At 39.5% G+C, this 8,079-nt stretch overlaps 1 long non-coding RNA gene across 1 annotated transcript; it reads right to left on the reverse strand.

The window, feature by feature from the left end:
* Positions 1–3,438: 3,438 nt before the first annotated feature.
* LOC308410074 lies at positions 3,439–7,685 on the reverse strand. Its single transcript, XR_013974116.1, has 3 exons — positions 7,537–7,685; positions 6,935–7,089; positions 3,439–5,183 (listed from the first exon to the last, which is right to left on the reverse strand). It is a non-coding gene; the product is annotated as an uncharacterized lncRNA (long non-coding RNA).
* Between the last annotated feature and the right edge of the window lie 394 nt (positions 7,686–8,079).

Here is an 8,079-nt window from a genome sequence, read left to right on the forward strand (position 1 = left end):
GACGTTATGAGAACTTGGGAAACTAAAAATGGATCTAAAAGATGTGAAACTGCTTTATTTTCAGTGAAATTAGAACTTTTGATTCCTTTATGACAGAAAAAGTACTCGTATAACCGTCTGTGTGTAATGCATCCTTGTATTGCAGCTTGTATTGGAGAGGAAAATATAAAAGCAAGAGACAACATAGTAATCGCATCTGTAACGGAAGGTCGCCGGTTCGATCCCCGGGCTCTCTGTCCTGGTCGTTGTGTCCTTGGGCAAGACACTTTACCCTACCGCCTACTGGTGATGGCCAGAGGGGCCGATGGCGCGATATGGCAGCCTCGCCTCTGTCAGGGCAGCTGAGGCTACACCTGTAGCTGCCTCCACCAGTGTGAATGTGAGAGTGAATGCACAGTGGCATTGTAAAGCACTTTGGGTTCCTGGAAAAGCGCTATATAAATCCATTATGATTGTATTGAACTGTACGTCTCACACGCTGTTTTAAAGATCAGTCTTCTGAGAGCACTCCTTATGTTCTAATGTTACTGACTGCTTGCTACCTGCAGGTCATCTGATTTCTCATAAACCTGGGAATAATAGGAAACGTTTAAAGATACTGACTTGTTCACCTGTTAGAAACAGCTGACACTAAGCTGCACTGTGATTATTGTGCCTTTCACTCGGTTCTCTGAGCAAAGGAACTAAGTTGCTACTCTGAGTAACAAGTAAGTTATTCAGCGACCCTGCAGACTGTATAGAAAAGATGGACACAGTCATCGATCCCAGTGGGACTGATGACTGTGTCCTGTTTCAAAGTACTGAGCTCAGCATGTTTGTGCTGCGATGGCCTTTTGAAACTGGTTGTGAAGATGGAGTGAGGAGTGACTCTGCACACTCATACTTGTCAGTCACAAGCTAGTCCCAGCCTAACCCTGCTCTGACATTTGTGATTATTATTTACAAAGCAGACATCCTGTTGTATTCATTAAGACTGAGATCATGACCTTATCAGGAGTGTCTTTTCTTGAAGCCGGGGGTCATTTATTATACAGAAGTAAGAAATCTGGGCCCCTTTTGAAAGCAGTGAGGTCGCCCCCTGCTGGCTCCTGGAAAGAATGCAGGCTGAAGGTCTGTGTCTGCCTGTGTCTACTGTATCTGTGTTTCATGTTTGCCATGTGTCCCTTTGTTGTTCTGTAAAACACTTCCGGTAAACTGGTGCTTTGCTAAGTTAGATATTTAGAGCCTAAATGTAATAATTACTTTAGATTTTGTTTGAATGGGATACTGGATGTGTATGTGTGTTTAAGGTTTCTGGATGTTTCTAAATATTGTTTTAAAGCAAATGAAGTGATGACGGTTCCATGCTATTCAAAGTTTATACTGGGCAGTAAGTGCAGGCTATGCCGGGTAGTTAGTCTACCATGATAAACGATAGTGCCGTGAAGATTTCGACCCTTTCTCAGAGCTGAAAGTTTGATTAAACACATTTTAACATTAGACAAGGATTCTCGAGTAAATGCAATACTCGTCTTTGAAATTCAGCCCCACTGAAAGGCTTTTAGACGTGAACCCTACCAGGGCCGGTTCCCACACTCAGGTTTCACCTGTCACATCATATGAAAAGCTGTGTCAGTTTTACAACAGATGCAAGAAGCACAGTCTTTCTAAATGTTCAGCTTTTGTCTTGTTGATCTACAGAATGTTTCCTCTGAAGTCTTGGAGATGATGAAGATGTTTCTCTGCAGCCTTTGTGGGATTTCTAGCTCATCCAGAGCCCTGGAGTAAGTCCAAGAAGTGTCAGAGGGGATTTCAGGTCATCACGTGGTTTTAAAGATAACAGTTGGCAATTAGATCGTGTGAATACACAGTTTGGGTAATTAGTAATCATGCAGTAATAATGTGTATACCACAGTGAGGTACATGAATTTAAATCTTTGTATATTTATTCATCAGTCAAATATTCAAGAATTAGTTTTAAGACTGCTGCCCTCTGCACGTATCCCAGACTTTTCCTAAAGCTTCCTAACAATACTTGCTAATCAACAACAGTCAGATCCAAATATTTATTACTACATATTGATAGAGCAGAATAAATATTTTCCATCTGCCCCAATTTTTCTTCAGTGTTAGGATAACTCAGTGTTTTAGGAGGGACACAGTGTGACTCACAGGTGACTATCAGTGACGACAGCATGCCAGTGCTGTGTCTCTGTGAATACAGTGATGGACACAAGTGCAGCGACAGAGATCGCAGTTCTTTCTTAGAGGCTAAGCTAGTGGCAGGAAGGTCTCTGAGGCCGCCTCTGAAACCCGAGGCACACAAACTCAGTCATGACATGAGAGCGACAGAGGGGAGGGGGTAGGGAGAGAAAGGGCGAGGGTCCTGCAGGACTGTGACATGCTGCACACTTAATCACTAAAACAAAACGTTTTCGTCTACTTTTTGTGAAACACAGTCAGAAATGTCTCTGTTTTGTATGCAAATAAATCTGCTTTCTACATTAGAACACAGGCTCTGCCCAACATGTCAGCTTCCTTCTTGATATACAGCAGCAAGGCACCTTTGTGGTTTTAATGGCTGTTTACACCTTTGAGCATGTTTTGGTCCATTCACATATGAATACATTTGTTTTCTGTGTTTTTGAATGTTATGGAGTTCCTCGTTGATTGTAATTGTGTAATGATGAAGAGTATGTCACCGTTTCCTTTGTTGTCCACAGTGTCCACTGTGGCAGGTGTCTGCTCTCTCAGACGTTACACGTGTGCAGTCGGTCATTATGGATTGGTATAAATAATATACAGTAATACTGCCAAGATGTTGTTGATGAATATGATACAGTTTTTTACTGCAATTACTCATTTAGCCCATTTTTTTCAAGGCTGACTATTTGCTGCTTTTTTACTCTCAGTTCTGTCTGAATCTATTCTAACAGCCAAATGTAACAAGACTCTGAACATATGACAGTATTAATTTGATCACATTCCCAGTAGATACACTGACACAGGCTGATAAACTACATCCCATAATGTCACTAAGGGTCAACACCATCTAACCAAGTTATCTGTAAATAAACAAATGTACAAAGTCAGCCCACATCCACTTAAGTAAGCCGATATAACACAGTCTGGGTTTTTTTAACACCTCACATTTAAAAACTACATCTCAGACTTCAGTCTGTTGTATCTCTATGACACGGTTAGCCTTTGTTGCTAACTTTCGAGTGAAACTAGTGTGAAAACTCGTAAAAACATGACCCGGCTGACTGACTGACAGGCTCTGAGCTCATCATGACGTGTATTTTGGACATATCCATCTTTAATCATTCATAATAAAAATATGTTTTATGAAATTCAAAATAAATGCTGTAAATCTTTCCTGGTGTTCCCAGACTTTTTGTTGCTTCCACTTAACTAAAGCTCAGAGTCCAGCTGCATCTTGTCTTGCTCATAGGAATGATTCATTCATTTATTTTCAACAGAGACAAACTAAAAAATAAATGAATTAATAACATTTAAATGTTAGTGAGTGACGAGAAAAATATGCAAGATTATATTGAGACTTGAGACGTGTCGGTTTCCTGCAGAGCCATGAGCGCACTTATTCTGAGTAATAAGACATTTGTCATCTTCATCAAAGAAAAAAGATACAGTCACTTCTGAGTAAATCCACACACGCGTGAGGCATCTCTGAACTCACGACAGCATAATGTAGCTGAATATGAAGGAAAATTACTCATATATCAACCAAACAAGAGAAGGAAATAGATTTTCAGCACATCAGTCCCAGAAGTGAACACAGTCATTACATAATGGCAAAATGTTCTAAAAATACACATGATTTTTTCTATTTTAAAACATCTCATGTTTATAGCAAAGGTGTTTACTGTGCAACATGTAATGTACATATACTTCACAGTAGTGGGACAGACTTTATCATTAATTAAACAAGTAATACAACAACAATAATAATAATAATAATAATAATAATAATAATAATAATAATAATAATAATAATAATAATACATAAGAAAAAAGTAAAGATCAAACAAAATGTTTTAAACTGTTCTTAAATATTTAAACTTTTAACAACCACCAGTGCTCTGCTGAACCACTCAGGGTTGCACTTAGCCACATATTAAGCAAAGCAAAGCTAAAGGATCACTCTTACATACACTTACACTCTTACATACATTTACACACTTACATACACTTACACTCTTACATACATTTTCAGTGTGCACTTCTTCTGTTCTGGGACTTTCTAGGGTTTCTAGGGTTCAAGCTACAGTGAACTGATCTAAAGGCTGAAAGTGCTTTGAAGTCAGAACAGTTTGACAAATTTGTTTATTTATATTTTCTTTTTGTGTTAAGTTTTGTGTATTGAAATATTTTATTTCCCCAATTCTTTGTCTGAAAGTCTGTTGACATTGCTACATAAGTAATGTGTCTAACTGATGGTTTCTCAGTATACATGTAGTATTTTCAGTTGACACCCACAGAGTCATCCAGAGTTGGACTTTGCTTTGAGTACATGCTAAACAGGCAAATCTTCCAGGACCAGAACATGTTACATCTTGGATTAAGTAAATGTCATTACTGTTGTTTCCATTAAAGTTTTTGGCCTTTGGGTGGTGGATGAATGTCCTACAGAAAGATGGGGATTCTAAGCCCAGATTCTGCTCCCTTACCCTGGATGGGTCATCAGTGACCTGGTTAATATCAACAAGTTTAAATAAGAATAATTAACAATAATTCTACTATTATCTGTCTATACTGTTTTTCCTTTTGGTAATTGTAAAAATTGAAAGGTTTAGACAAACAGCCTTGTGATGGTGTTAGGTAAGCCTAACTCATCACGTGTGCTAATCCTAATCCTACGAAGCACCAACCATAAAACAAATGCCTGAAATCCAGACATACCATTAAATGTGCTGTGCATGTCCACGCCGTTTAGACTAACCATCAGAAAACATACAAACAACATCAAAAAACAACTTGGTAAAGACCCCAACAGGTGAATCTTTTCCATACCTACGCAGTAGTCCTCTGACTTGTACTAAATGGTGTTGGCAGCATTCCTAGGTTTAATACTCGTGATATTTATGGATGATTGCCATAAGCAGCAGTTAAGGTTTGGGAGATTTCCTGGGTCTGGTGTTTTCATACACAACACTTTCCATCTCTTCTTTCTTCTGCTTTTTCTAAGGAACACAAAACCGACAGACACATTGTTGTTGTGTGTTTTTAGATGAATACAGCACACTATACACAGAGTTGCTGCCATGTGTGGCTTATTAGATATTTGCATCAACAGGCAGCTTAACAGGTGTACCTTAAAAAGCGTATAGACACACCTACCCTCTGTGGTTACTTTGATATGAATGGCTCTTATTTACTGCATGACTCCTAATTATTATACACAAATTACACACTGTTAGCAGAAATCATAGACAGTATAAAACATGGATGTAGGTCCTGATTTGGAAAAATGAAGTCAGTGAAGTGGCTTAAAGCTGCATTCTATCTGAAGGCCACCAGGTGGCCGTAGCTGTGGTTGCAAACAGACTTCCAGTCCTGTGGAGGAACAGCTGACCTCTGTAAACACTTTCCTGCTGAGCTTCAGTCACTCGATCTGGGTCATGTCTGCTCGTAAATATTATTAATATTATGTTTGAAAGTGGAGGGTTGTCTTTGGTGTGCACCTAGAGCTACATGCTGTCCGTCTCATCAGTGTGCAGTTTCATCATGACCGTTTTTTGTGACCAAATGGAAATGACAGAAATCCTCACATCGAGGCTTCAAGTGCTGTTTTTACACTAGGAAGAAGGGGGTGGGTTATCTCACACTGAGTGTGCTATACAAAAACACTCAACCGCATAAAAACTGCTTTGGTTTAGTTGTTTTGCAAGCTTCAGCTATCTCAGTCATATTTCAGTGGGTTAGCATCTACAAACTGATATCAGCTGAAAATGTCTGAACTGATAAAATCAGCTACGTCTGCTAAAAACCCAGTGAGAAAGCTTTCCGTCTTCTTGGTAATGCATCTGGTTTCTTCTTCATTACCTCTACCGTTGATGAGTTAAAGCTGATGAGCTCGCTATTTTGAATATTACTGCCTGCAAACATGTGCAGAGAGACACGGTGTCGTTTGCAGATATTTTAGGATTTGACCTCTGCACAGGAGCTGAGGAACGGTTCAGCTAATGGCTCTTACAGAATGATGCTCATAAGAACTAATATCTGTCCTACACCACTGAATTTTGCATTCAAGCCCAATAGAGTGATTTGTATTCATGTATACTGAGATTTTTCTAAAATTGAACATGCTCTTTCCCCAGACAACTCACAACTGCTGAGCTGAGAATGTTAAATTATAGCTTACAATCCACAAATTTAGCTTACAGAGAAAAGAAAGATGATGCCTCAGTTCCCTCATTAGCCCAGTCCACTGCACTACAGCTCTCTCCTCATCTTTCAATCAGACACATATGGACAGTAAACTGTGTCTAATTTTCATCCCTAATGTCGTCTGCAGTTTATGAAGTTTCTCGTGACTCCAGCTGTGACATAAAGCTGTCGGACATGATGTGGCAATTTGGTTTTAAAATATTGAATTAATGATATGAAAGAAACTTGTGAGGAAAGTAACCCCCTGAACCCAGATCAGTGATAAGAATGACATAAAAAGGCAGAAACCATCTTTCTGAAGTGAATTCCTGATCCAGTAACATGGATAACCTCACCATGTTTTCTACTGTCAGTCACATATAACTTTGACCATTTCTATTTTGTGTCATATGTTTTCTACTTTCACTAACACTGATCAAGAGAAGCAGGCCCAGGAGGCGTCTGTGTACAAAGGTATCTCCATGGTTACCCCATTTTGATCCTTTTACCTGCTTTGGCTACTTTTATGTGGACAAATGAGTGAAATCCATCTTCTTATTCTTACCCATATAGCAATGGTTATGCAGGTGATTGTCAGGCTGTAGACCAATAAAGCACAAGATCCCGCCCACATCACCACCTCTGGGATTAATGGAGGATTGCATGGACAGTCCTTAACAGGTATGATGCTGTCGTTGATTGATGTCCAATTCTTCCCATCTGAAATTCCATAAGAGTACAGTTTATATTATTATCATTATATATTATATTTCACATTCATGTGGGAAAAGTACCTCTGAAATCCTTCCTTGATGTCCCCACCTAAACCTCACTGTTGGTGTGGTGTTTTGGGGTACTTTGTGACCTCCAAACATGGCATGCATGATGGCATCCAAAGAGTTTTCCAGTTTTAGTCTCATCTGACACGACTATATTTCCCAGTATTGCACAGGCTTGTCTAAATGTTGTTCAGCAAACTTTAAATTCACTTTAACATGTTTGTTTTTACAGCATTAGAGTCTGAATATGGGCGGCTGAGTGCATTACTTATTGTTTTCAAAGGAGCTTGCAAAGAAAAGCGTCTGGACTTCTTTAAGTTGCTTGAAGACGTTTCACCTCTCATCCGAGAAGCTTCTTCAGTTCATGTTTTCTTTGAAACGATCATACCTGCTGATCCCAGGTCAGATGCTCCTTGGCTCTCCTGATCATGCTGTTCATTCTGTCTGAAATCTGTCTGGTTGTGGCCAGTTTATGGTGAAATTATGTTCTTTCCACTTGCAGATTATGGCCCCAACAATGCTCACTGGACCCTTCAGTATTTTAGGAAGCAACAACAACTGGTGGGGAGCAGCAGTGAGTAGCAGGGCTGCTTACCCCACTCCCCTCCCCACATGACTGATTTCAGCTGTCGTGACATCCCGTGCCTTTCACACCTCCCTTTCTGCATGTGTTCAATACTTTTTCAATGTCATTTATGATTATTCCTCATAATCTCATTTGTGAGCATCTGTGGTTTCATTTGTTGGTTTGTGTGGACTGCAGATCTGGTCAGAATTCAAAGTTAGCATTAAATTAGCACCTTTAGAAATATATGTACTTAAAACTGGTGACATGTTTCATATTTATTTTACCCGCTGTGAACCTTTAGAGCCTCGTCAGCGGGGAGAAGAGACTTTGTAATGTATTTGTTCTGCTCAGACAGTGTTCCTG

This window comes from Rhamphochromis sp. 'chilingali' (genome assembly GCF_963969265.1).
Source record: "Rhamphochromis sp. 'chilingali' genome assembly, chromosome: 14".
NCBI classification, from domain to species: domain Eukaryota; kingdom Metazoa; phylum Chordata; class Actinopteri; order Cichliformes; family Cichlidae; genus Rhamphochromis; species Rhamphochromis sp. 'chilingali'.